Source organism: Lepidochelys olivacea (genome assembly GCF_965140295.1).
Source record: "Lepidochelys olivacea isolate rLepOli2 genome assembly, chromosome: 15".
Lineage (NCBI taxonomy): Eukaryota > Metazoa > Chordata > Testudines > Cheloniidae > Lepidochelys > Lepidochelys olivacea.
In genome coordinates, this window is record NC_140425.1 from 10,230,315 (window position 1) to 10,243,677 (window position 13,363).

The 13,363-nt window shown below is 43.8% G+C and overlaps 1 protein-coding gene across 2 annotated transcripts in view; it reads right to left on the reverse strand.

Moving 5' to 3' along the window:
• MED13L (mediator complex subunit 13L) overlaps positions 1-13,363 on the reverse strand; it is a 462,169-nt gene that overhangs the window by 366,735 nt on the left and 82,071 nt on the right. The gene's annotated exons all lie outside the window — the stretch shown is intronic.

Here is a 13,363-nt window from a genome sequence, read left to right on the forward strand (position 1 = left end):
TAAATATATTCAGCACTGCAAAGTCCACAGTAACTAAGCTTCAAAACAATATTTAGTAATCCTCAATTGATGCCTTTAAATTAACATGCTAAAAGACGTAAGGCCAATATTACACCAGTGTAAATTTAACATTACTTAATATATACTTAATTTTGCTATAAAATAATCTGTCTGGGTCAGTGGTTCCCAAACTTGTGCCGCCACTTGCGCGGGGAAAGCCCCTGGCGGGCCAGTTTGTTTATCTGCCGCATCCACAGATTTGGCCAATCGTGGCTCCCAGTGGCCGCAGTTCGCTGCTCCAGGCCAATGGGAGCTGCTGGAAGCGGTGGCCAGTATGTCCCTCGGCCCGCGCTGCTTCCAGAAGCCCCCATTGGCCTGGAGCAGCAAACCGCAGCCGCTGGGAGTCATGATCGGCCGAACCTGCAAACACAGCAGGTAAACAAACCGGCCCAGCCCGCCAGGGGCTTCCCCTGCACAAGCAGCGGAACAAGTTTGGGAGCCACTGGTCTAGGTAGCTGTTTCAACATTTCTTTTTCTGCTTCAATCTAAATTCTACATACATTCCCAAGGGAAAGCTCTAAGCTCAGTATTTATAATTTGCTTTCATATTCCCACTTCCCTCAGCAGACCATCTAAATATATGAACTGATATTTGAAAACTGCAACACAATCAAAGCACTGTTTTCCTAGAATAGCAAAGGTTAGCGTTTATAAACTGCTTTTATCAAATCAGTTACCAGTGAGAAACTGTAGGCATAATTACTTAATCCCATTAAAAAAAGAAATGATGGCAGAAAACTGCACAGCTCAGCAATCCGAACAATAGATTCTAAACGAACGTAATAATGAATCATGCAATCTTGATCAGTTGGAAGGTACTTCTACATTCCTGTATTGTATCAGAAGCGTAGCCATGTTAGTCTGGATCTGTAAAAGCGGCAAAGAGTCCTGTGGCACCTTATAGGCTAACAGACGTACTGGAGCATAAGCTTTCGTGGGTGAATACCCACTTCGTCGGATGCATGTACTGGAAATTTCCAGAGGCAGGTATAAATATGCAAGCAAGAGTCAGGCTAAGGATAAAGAGGTTAGTTCCATCAGGAAGGATGAGGCCTTCTTCTAGCAGCTGAGGTGTGAACACCAAGGGAGGAGAAACTGCTTTTGTAGTTGGCTTTGTTTAATCCTGAGTTGATGGCGTCAAATTTGCAAATGAACTGAAGCTCAGCAGTTTCTCTTTGAAGTCTGGTCCTGAAGTTTTTTTTGCTGCAGGATGGCTACCTTTAAATCTGCTATTGTGTGTTCAGGGAGGTTGAAGTGTTCTCCTACAGGTTTTTGTACACTGCCATTCCTAATATCTGATTTGTGTCCATTTATCCTTTCACGTAGGGACTGTATTGTTTAGCCAGCTAAAGCAGCATCATGTTTCACTGAGATTTATAAAAAGCTGCCCATCCTAAATAATAAATAGCCACCATAATTACTTCCTGCATCAACAACTCAGGTCTCTGGCTTTCAGTCAACTAATAATGAGTTAATTAAGTCAAATCAACTAAATGTAGGTGAAAATCTAAAATAAAAACAGCTATTTCTTTCAATATATCTTTTGAATACAATACTTCAGTGTAAGACCCTATTTTTTCAGTCTGATTGTCTCATTTGTAAGTAGTATAACTCTCCTTCAGATCTTATATTTTCCCCTTTTTTAAATTCAGGAATTTATTTGCAACTTTTGTTCAGTGCATTATGTTCACTATATAGTACAAGTAAAAATAAAAAGTTAACTGTACTTATTTACTAAAAGAAAACTTAATAAAAATCTTTCAAAGAGACTATAATCACAGACTTGCCAACATTTTGATTCGGAAAGGAAAACCAAATATATTCACTGATAAACCCCATATACCAGAAGTGTGACTGCATGTACTGGTGAAAGACTGAAGACTGCATTAATTATTTTCCCTTTTGATCCAAAACACTGTCTCAATAGGGTATAGAGAGCAGTATCTTTTTTTAAAAATTTACATTATGTATACCTGATGGAAATCTTTAACCTTGGTTTCCAAGAAGCATATTGAGAAAATAGCACAGTAATTTCACAAGGCTGTCGAGAAGGAATCTCCCAAGTGTTTTTGGTAACATCTGCCATTTGGCTATCGTTACATTCCAACATCAAAGTTTGCTTCTCTGGATTATCTTTCAGTTACAGGATAAAAAGCAACCCTGAAAATGATTGCTTAGAAGTAACCAGAGAGAAATCAATAAAATACATCAGGCAGAGGAAAATCTCCCAATGGCAATGAGGCCAAGTATAAAAATAACACTGTTTATCTGTATCTCTTGTTTTCTTAGGATCTCTCTCTCAATGCCTCACTACTCGAGTCCATGATTCCAGAACAAAACCAGACAAGAATTCTCATACTATTAAATATTTGACGCATCCAGAGGAGAGGAGTCAGGCACCCATCTATTACAGGGAAATAAGACTGACACAGTCAGCATTTCAAGGCTTGTTCATTTTGAAAGTGAGAAGTGGTAATTATCAGGCAGGCAAGGAATTTTTCTTCCTAATTGCCACGCCTCTCTCCCACTCACCCTCCAATCCTAGCCCTTAGTAAAAGCTAATTAAAAATATCCAGTAAAGTATTTTCTGAATCTCTCCAGAGAGGGAGATTTAAGCATGAATGATCATTTAAATTTTATTCAGCTTTTCAGACAAAAACTTTTTTTTTCCTTCAAAGATGCTCACCTCAGTCAATTCTTCTTCTTAGAAACAAAACATCTCAAGAAATGACTAACAGGCAGTACTATGGTCCAGTGAAAAGAGTACAATCTGGGACACAGAAATATTGAGTTCTATTCCCATCTCTGTCACTGACCTGCTGAGTGACCTTGGACAAGTTTTTCACTTCTCTATGCCTTAGTTTCCCTTCCTATCCTATGTCTTGTCTATTCAGATTATAAACTCTTCTGGGCAAAGGCTTTCAGGTGTCTGTAGAGAGTCTAACATAAAGAAGCCCAAATCTCAACTGAGAGCGCTAGACTTCATAACAAAAATTAACAAAATAGTAATCTGAAACGGGCAAAAGGAAGACTAGCATGCCTTAAGGTAAAGACAGCAACAACACACAGTTTTAGATTTTTAGTCTGTTTGGGATGCTTGTTTAAACTTTCCACCTTATGATTTTTTTAAAATGTATCTTAATCCTTTTTCACATTGCTGAGGAAGACTCTCCACCAGACCGCTTACACCAACCCTACATAGCATAATATATCAATATATTAAGTACAAATTACATTAAAAGACAAAATCACTTCCCTGAAAAATTTACAGCCTAACTCAGAGAAATACAATACATGCATCCGATGAAGTGAGCTGTAGCTCAAGAAAGCTTATGCTCAAATAAATTTGTTAGTCTCTAAGGTGCCACAAGTCCTCCTTTTCTTTTTGCGAATACGGACTAACATGGCTGCTACTCTAAAAAAAAATACATGACATGAAAGTTTAAAGGCAGGGAGGCTTGGAGAGAAAAAGCAACACAGGAGAGCTTCACAATAGAGCCCTGTAGTGGGACTGGGATCATAGAATCATAGAATATCAGAGTTGGACGGGATCTCTGGACGTCATCTAGTCCAACCCTCAGCTCAAAGCAGGACCAATCCCCAACTAAATCATCCCAGCCAGGGCTTTGTCAAGCCTGACCTTAGAAACTTCTAAGGAAGGAAGTCCAGTCTGTTGTTTCGACCTTCAGGAGGAGTCCACCCAGAATCCTTTTTGTAGTCTTGGTAGGAAGCTCTCTGTGGGTTAGTATGTTGTTCAGAGGTGTGTTGGAAATATTCCTTGAGTCAGAGGCATAGAAAATAGGATTCTAGGTCACCACAGAACAGAACCACTAACACAGGAACCTGTCCTTGCAACAAAGCCCATTGCCAACTGTGTCAACATATCTATTCAGGGGACACCATCATAGGGCCTAATCACATCAGCCACAATATCAGAGGCTCGTTCACCTGCACATCTACCAATGTGATATATGCCATCATGTGCCAGCAATGCCCCTTTGCCATGTACATTGGTCAAACTGGACAGTCTCTACGTAAAAGAATAGATGGACACAAATCAGACATCAAGAATTATAACATTCAAAAACCAGTTGGACAACACTTCAATCTCTCTGGCCACTCGATTACAGACCTAAAAGTGGCAATACTTCAACAAAGAACTTCAAAAACAGACTCCAACGAGAGACTGCTGAATTGGAATTAATTTGCAAACTGGATACAATTAACTTAGGCTTGAATAGAGATTGGGAGTGGATGTGTCATTACACAAAGTAAAACTATTTCCCCATGTTTATTCTTACCCCCCCCCCTCCTCAGACGTTCTTGTCAACTGCTGGAAATGGCCCACCTTGAGTATCACTACAAAAGGTGACGCCCCCCCCCCCCACTCTCCTGCTGGTAATAGCTCACCTTAAGTGATCACTCTGGTTACAGTGTGTATGGTAACACCCACTGTTTCATGTTCTCTATGTATATAAATCTCCCCACTGTATTTTCCACAGAATGCATCCCATGAAGTGAGCTGTAGCTCAGGAAAGCTTATGCTCTAATAAATCTGTTAGTCTCTAAGGTGCCACAAGTCCTCCTTTTCTTTTTACAAACAAAACAGATATTTTATTCCATGTGTCGCTACTACACAAGCAAAAACACTAATAATTTATATTCCAAAGATTTAAAAATTAGATTAATTTTATTTCCTAATAAAAGCACACATGGACACCTGTGTCAAAGAAAATTAGATGCCTGCCAAAAGCAAAATAAATACATATAATTTAAAAATAAATTTATATATATTTATATATTTATAATATATAACTTCTTCTATATATCCCTATATATATATCCCTATATATCCCTATATATATATCCCTATATATCCCTATATATATATCCATATAGGGATGGAAGTGAAAATGTTATCAAAATAACGTAATTTCATTTTACCATTTAGTCTGTTAACATGTTACTGAAAGTAGCCGGTAATTCATTCAGGACTTCCAGGTAGAAGATCCAAAGCTCAATGAAAGCAATCTGTCAATCTGAATCTACAGTGAACATTCATGGCCTTCACATTGAGACAGTTTCAGTCAAGCAAACTCTAGCTAATCATTTCAGTATAGCTGTACTGTGTTGCACTAGCAATTTATAATGTATGTTAGGACAGCCAAGGTCATTCAACCTATGAGGCAATAGTAAATCTCTATACGAGCATTTTTCATGAATACTGTCAAACTTTATTTTGCACCAAAAAAAAGGCATCATTCCATCTTCCATGGCCATTTATGGTAAAACTGAAGACTCAGTTAATGCTTGTTAATTTGGATAACCTTTTTTACTCAACTTCATTACAAAAACATAATTACAGACAATCTACTAGCTACATCAAACATATCTTTAGAAAACAAAAACCAAAAAGAATTGTTTTAAAATACAATTCTGCTATTACAAGAGATCAAAGCCAAATATGGACCAGATATCACTTAACAGTTTTACTCAAATAATTTAAAATAAATTACTAGTAATCATTTAACACACAAGTTTACAGAGTAATATTTTGTTTAAATTTTTAAAACGGTACACACTGCATAACATTACTGCAATCCTCTACAACCAAATGATAAAATAGGGAAATTATACAATTGTATTACTGAATAACATTATGAACCTAGATTTTGAGTTCATAGACCCAAAGTGTCACTTGTAGAGAACAGATAGGGAATTAACCTCTCTCTGCTGCTCTGAGAGCCTATGGATATAAAACAATTATGCCTCTTCTATCTCCAGGCTTCACGTTTTGTACACCTTGCAGAAAGCTTGGCTTCTAACTCCACAAGAAATTACATCCATATTTCTCCAGCTCTTCCACTTGCACACCAACACTGCACCACACCCTTTGCAAAAATGTCAGCATATGAAAAAGAAGGTTACTTACTGTAACTGGAGGTTCTTCAAGATGTGTGATCCCTATCTGGATTACAGAGTGGTACACATGTGTGCCATGTGCCGGAACAATCTGGTAGTATCCATTGACCTGCGCGTCTTACCTGCATGGTGCATCCAAGGTTTTAAGAGGCTGTGCAGATCAACGCTGCTTCGAGTCCCTCTTACAGGCAAGCAAATGAGCCTGCAGCAGGAGGACTGAGGGCGGGTACTGGAATCCAAATAGGGACCACACATCTTGAAGAACCTCCAGTTACAGTAAATAACCTCCTTTTCTTTGAGTGATGCTCCCTTTATGGATTCCAGACATGGTTTGCACAGCGAGCAGTGTTCAGTGTGGACATGGGCACGAGGGCTCATTGGAAGTTAGACTCTGTAGGACGGTACGGCCAACCCGCATCTGTCACAGCTGGTGGGGCAATGGTATAGTGGACAGAGGACTACACGGCCACTCTACAAAATGTCCTGTCACAGTACGCCTGTAAGGAAGACGGAAGTGGTGGCATGCGCCCACATGGAATGGTCCGTGACTCCAGGGGGTGGAGAAACATGAGGAAGCGCATGGATTCCATGGTGAAATGGGAGATCCATTTACAGAGGTGCTGTGAGGAGAGGGTGCATCTCCACAATGGTCAGGAAGAGTCTAGGCGAGGCCCGGAAGGTGCATGTGCATTGGAGATAGAAGGTCAACACATGGTGGACATCGAGGGAATATAACATTCACGCCCTGGGAGAGATGTCTAGTTGGGGTAGAAAACTAGAAGGTAGATAAATTGGTTGAGGCAAAACAGAGAGGAGAAATTTAGGGTAGAGTCAGAGAGACTGTTTTTGTGGAAGACAGTAAAGGGTGGGTTGGCCATGATAGCTGCCAGCTCGCTAACCCGCCTCACCGAGGTGATGGCCACCAAGTAGCTCACCTTCATAGAGAGGTGGGCAAGAAAGCAGGGCGCAAGGGGCTTGAAGTGGGGGCAGAGAGGATGAGGTTCAGGTCCCAAAAGGGGGCAGGCTTCCAGACTGTAGGACAGCATTGAGGAGACCACAAAGGAAGCGGATGGTGGTCAGGTAACTAAAGGCGGAGAAACCATCTACAGGAGGGAGGAAGGCGCTGAGCACTGCTAGATAGACGTGGATGGAGGAATGAGCAAGGCCCGGGAGCTTAAGATAGAGAAGGTGGTCAAGGAGAGCAGGAATGGAGATAAGAGTCCAAAGGGTAGTGATGGCCATGTGCCCAAGCTGTGAAGCATTGCCATTCTGCCTGGTAGCAGGCCCTGGTAGATGGACACCTGCTCTTTGTCAGGACGTCATGCATGACTTATGAGGAGAGGCTGAGGGAACTGGGATTGTTTAGTCTGTGGAAGAGAAGAATGAGGGGGGATTTGATAGCTGCTTTCAACTACCTGAAAGGGGGTTCCAAAAAGGATGGATCTAGACTGTTCTCAGTGGTAGCTGATGACAGAACAAGGAGTAATGGTCTCAAATTGCAGTGGGGGAGGTTCAGGTTGGATATTAGGAAAAACTTTTTCACTAGGAGGGTGGTGAAACACTGGAATGCGTTACCTAGGGAGGTGGTGGAATCTCCTTCCTTAGGAGTCTTTACGGTCAGGCTTGACAAAGCCCTGGCTGGGATGATTTAGTTGGGGATTGGTCCTGCTTTGAGCAGGGGGTTGGACTAGATGACCTCCTGAGGTCCCTTCCAACCCTGATATTCTGTGATTCTATGATCCAAGGTAGAAGAAGTGTGTCGCCCTAAGAGCCCCCCCAATGGCTCCTCTTGAGCAGAAGCGGGAAAGTTTGTGGTTCGCGGCACTCTCAAAGAGGTCCCAATGCAGCATGCCCCACTGGTGAACGACCAAGCAGTGGACAGGGTTGTGCAGCTCCCATTCATGGTTGGCACGGAAGAAGCGGCTGAGGGTGTCTGCTAAGCAGTTGTTGGTGTCCGGGAGTTACACAGCATGGAGGGTGACTCCGTGCATGAAGCACCAATTCCAGAGGGGGGGCTGTGTGTGTGTGCACGCGCGTGTGTATGTATACACACACACACACACACGTTGTCATATTGTTGGAGAGCTGTTGAATGTGTCAAAATCTGATAAGGTGAAGGAATGCCTGGTAAACAAGGCGGGCGGCCTGCAGTTCCCTGATGTTGATATGCTTCTAATTCCCTGGGTAACCAGAGGCCCTCAGCGGTATGGCCCTTCAAATGGGAGCCCAACCCACGAGCGAGGCGTCCATGGTGAGAACGGTATGAGGTGCCAGCCAGGACCTTGGATGGGTTGCACCACCACATGAGGGAAGCCAGGACGGAGGTGGGGAGCAGGACCAGGTTGCCCAGGGGGGTCCAACCAGAGGCTGGAGACCAACTAGAACCACAGTTTGAGGCAGCGAATATGCAGGTGGGCATACAGTGTGGCCAAGGAGGGAGAGACACTGCCGGATGCACGTACACAGATGATGACATAGTTGCAAGATGAGCGAGGTGATGGTGGCAAATAGGTTTGATCAGAGAAAGGCTCAGGCTGCACTAGAGTCCAGACATGACCCTTTGAAGGCGAGCGTGCTGATAAGGATAAGAACCAACTTGTCCTCATTGATGCAGATCCCCAGGCTCATGAGGAAGTTGTGGAGGGTCTGGATAGTGGTTATGAGGCAGTCATGAGACAGTGCAACGAGGAGCCAGTCGTCCAGTTGGGGAATAGGGAATGGCCTAGACAGTGAATACAGGTCACAACGACCACAAAGACCTTTATGAAGAAGCAGGGAGGAGTGGCGATCCCAAGGAGGAGGACCCAGAACTGGTAGTAGGACTGTCCCACCATGAAACAGAGGAACTTGCAATGAGCAGGGTGGATGTCGATATGAAAAAAATGCATCCTTCATATCTAGAGCAGGCTCAATGGGGAAGGTACAAGATAATGAGGGGGAGTGTGACAATCCAGAAGCGGAACTTGCATATGAATTTGTTCCGGGACCAGAGAGCCAGAATGGGACAGTAGCCACCCCGTTCTTCAGCACAAGGAAATAAGGCATTGCATTCTATCGCACCCTTCTGGAGGAAGATGTCCGCTTACTTATCAGAGAAGATCACATTGGGAAGACTCCACAGGCCGACCAGTGGCACGCGATGAGAAGGGAATGAGAGGAACTCTATCAGGTACCCCTGGTGAACAATGTCCAGCACCCAGAGGTCAGTGATTTTGTCCCAATTGCAGACAAACAGAGCAAGATGGCCCACCAAAAATTATCTGAGGCGCTGCCAGAGGGGGTGGAGTGAGGTTCGCAGATCTCAGGGGAAGAGTCAAAAGGACTGTTTGGATGGACATTGCAAGAAGGTGGAGGTGGCAGAGACAGATTAGCGAAGTCGCTGTGTGCATGGATGTCAGCGAGATGGCTCTCCCAAGCGTTGACGGTACGGCTGGTAGGCAATGTGAAGACAGGGTCAGAAGAACCACCACTGATCCCTGCAGGTTGGGGCTGGGATGTAGATGCTGAGCGACTGGAGAGAGGCACAGGAGTCCTTAAGAGAGTGGAGGAACTCTACCGTTTTATTGCTGAAAAATTTGTGGTCGTCAAAGGGGAGATTCTCCAGGGTGGTCTGGACCTATTTGGGAAAGCTGGAGGATTGAAGCCAGCAAAGCACTACTTGGGATGCCACAGAGCACAACATTGTGTCAGCAGCGTCAACTTTGACTTGGAGGGCAACCATAGCAACTACTTTGTCCTCATCCAGCAGGGCCTGACAATCCTGCTGTTTGTCAGAAGAAAGGCCTGGAACTCTGCCAACTTGGAGTAAGAGAGGAAGTCATACTTTACCAGGATGGCCTGGTAGTTGGCAATGCGAAACTGGAGTCCCGTGGAGGAGTAAACATCGCATCCCGGAAGGTCAAATTTCTTCACAGCCAGATTAGGAGTGGTGGCCTTGAAGTACTGCTGTCAGGCACATTTGGTCGCCGCGTGAACCACGAGTGAGTTGGGGGCCAGCGGGAAAAGAGGAAATCCATACCCTTAGATGGCATGAAGTTAAGGCATTTTGCCTGCTTCGGGGTAGGGGCACAGGAAGCCGGGGTGTGCCAGACCACTTGGGCTGGTTGTAAGATGGCTTCGTGGATATAGAAAGCAGTGCAAGAAGCCCAAAAAGGTTGCAGGAAGTTCAGGAACTTGTTCTGTGGGTCCTGAACATCTTGCACTGGAAGGTTGAGAGCCAAAGACATGCGGCAAAGCAGGTCCTGGTACTGACTATGGTTGTCGGGTGGGGGAAAGGAAAGGTGGGATGAGCACATCGTCCGGGACAATTAAGCTACAGAAAGGACTGCAGTGGCAGTGGTGCGGTGACATGTGGAGTTTGTCGTAGATAGCAGAAGGGGTGGTGCGAGCACGGGATGGCCGGTGATGTGGCAGCAGAGGTCTCCTGAGGTTCCAGTAAGGATCCCAAGCAGGCCAGGCGTACAGGTCATTGAGCATCAGCGGCCCCCAGGAATAATGAAACCATGCCTCGGTGGAAGGGCCGTAAGCCAACGGAAAAGGCTAGCACCAAGGGTTTGGGCTATAGGAGTGCGCAGGAGAGAATGTGGGGCCAAGCTCAGAGGCCCACTCAGTAGGATGGGTCCGGTAGAGACAGGGCCATCAGTCCCATCAGTGCCACTGGCAAGGGATGGGGCAGAACAGGGTGCTCCTGTAGCAGGAGAGGTTCAGCTGCTGGTGATACTTGCAGTGCGAGGCGGAGCACAACAGGGTGCTGCTGGAGCAAGAACAGTTCATCCACTGGAGATGGAAACCTCAAGCCAGTCGGAGACCCAGACCACAGAGGAGAGCCAGTGTATGGCAGCATAAGCTCGATCACAGGCGTCTACAGTGTCGGAGGTGAAGGTGGCAGCCCACTTACTGTGGCTAGAGGCAGCACTGGCAGCTCATGGCGGTGTTTGGACTTATTCTCCATACAAGATTTCTTAGGAGGTGGAGTAGCCATGTCAATGCGCAACTTCTCACCTAACCTGGCGCAGCTCAGGGAGGCAATGCTGCATTTAGAGTTGGTCCCCGTTGGGGAACCGCCCTTACGCACATGTCCATCTTTCTTATGTTCACAGTGGGGCTTCGGTGGTTGTGTTGATACCACTGGTGCCGCTCAGGAAGGGCCCGGAGAAGCGCTGACTGTTGGTGATGTGCATTGTCCGGCCGATACGTCGGTGCCAGATCTGATGGCACATAGCCCCCTCCGTCAGGTATCTGTGGAGGCGAAGTTCCCTAGCATCCCGAGTTTCAGGTGGGAACAAGCAGCAGATGGAGCAGCAGGCAATGATGTGGGCTTCACAGACAACAGAGACAGCACTGGTGCTCGTTAATCACACAGAAGGAGCGCAGATACGAAGCACAGTTTTTGAAGCTGCTTGCCAGGGCATAGTCCCTGGGACGGGGGGGAGTGTCCTTCAACGGGGAAAAAAGGTCCACCAGGGAGATTTAGCTAACTAAAAACCAGTAGACAACTAGAAAAACTATTTACAGAATTTCAAAAGGAAAGGACAAGATTCTCTTAGCAGGCTAAGAACAAGGAGAAAGAGGGGTTCCAAGTCTGGCCACGTGGCGATAAGAGGAAACTAGGGCAGCATTGACCTGTACAGCCTCTTAAAGCCTCTCACATACTACGCAGCCAATGCACGTGCAGGTTAACAAACACTACTACAAACAGTTGCAGCACATGGCATGCATGTGCTCCCCATGTCTGGAATCCATATAGAGACCATTACTCAAAGAACGACCCAAAATTGCCCTCAAAAAAGAGAAACAACCGTGGATTAGGAGAACTGAAACTAAAGCAGTCTAAATGGCCACTTTCTCCCAAGAGTTGAAAACAAGGGCAATTCTACAAAATATGACAATGTCTCCATCATTTGAGAATCTATTAATTTAGCTCTGTATAAATAGTGTAGAAAAAAATCTAAACTAAATAAATAACTTTATTTTTCAGAATGGCTTAAATAAAAAATTGACTAAAAATCAAACATTCTTACATTATTTCTTCAATAAATGAATCAGTGTGATTTTTTCATTTTAAAGTGTTATTAAAATGTTGCATTAGCTAATTTACACTCCCTTGCTGTTTAACTGTTCTGGTAAGAGTCACCAACCACAATCTTAAATCCATTTTTTCACTCTCTTTTAGCCATGAACAATTGCTTTATATTATATGTTTTCTGTATTTCTTGCTATTGCAAATGGTTAATTTTATCTAAAAAATTATTGTGGATTCGTTTTTTTTTTTGTTAAGGAAGTTCAGATTTTATGGATTTACACCCATTTATAAATCCAATCAGTATTATTTTCAGGTACTTATTTTTGTTAAAAAACTAATGTTTTACACAATTGTTGTGTCCTGCACCTTTAAAGCAGTTCTGCAGTGTAAAACACAGAACACACACACAATGGAGGTCGGAAAAATCAAACAACTTTAATATCACATTTTGATCGGCTCCCAAGGAGACATTGCCCAGCTGCTTCTTTATGTCCATTTAGTGCAGCATTAAATTTAAACAATCAATCTTCCACAGATAAAGTAAACAGGTAAACATGAGGTAAAAACACAAATCTATGCCTGAATGCCAACAAGAAAATCAGTGCTTAGAAATTTTAAAGAAAAGTAAAGATGGGAGTGAAGAAGATGCATTGCACAACAAGTGCTGCAGAACTAAGGTCAGTGCTCGCGCTGACAGAATAAAAGAGCACACTGAAAACAAACAACATAAGAAGCTTAAAGAAGAAAGTGAGCTTCAGTATAAACAGTCAATATAAGAAGCTTTCACCAGGGCTTTAATGAAAGAGGACACAGCACAACTGTGTCAATGAATTTGTGCGTGCTCTTTGTTTTGCCACACAACTACTGTTAATTGCAGAGGGGCCTATTGGTGACTTTGTGTGACAATACTGTACAACAGCAAAAACCCTTCCTAATGTAGACAACCTCACTCATAAGTATCTGAAAGAAAATGATGATATTTTTGTTCCATCAGTTTAGATGCTAACGGATGGAAATGTAGTGTCTTCTCTGATTTTTGACAAGTCTCCAGATGCTTTGGACCATACGGTTATTGGCCTTTTGTTTTTGTTTTTTAATTTTTAACTGAATAAACCAGCATTGTCTTCTGCTGTTGTGACATTCATCCCCTCTGCTGACACCCCATTTTGTCGACACAGCAATAATGGACATGCTTGAGATGTACCAACTAACTTGGGAAAAATGTGGCCATACCTAACACAGATTCTGCTTCCTACATGGCTAAACTCAATCAGAAACCAAAGCCTCAGTGTATTAGCTGTTCTGCACATCTGATTAATGATGTGCTGTCAGCAGCTACTACTACAGAAGAAATGAAAG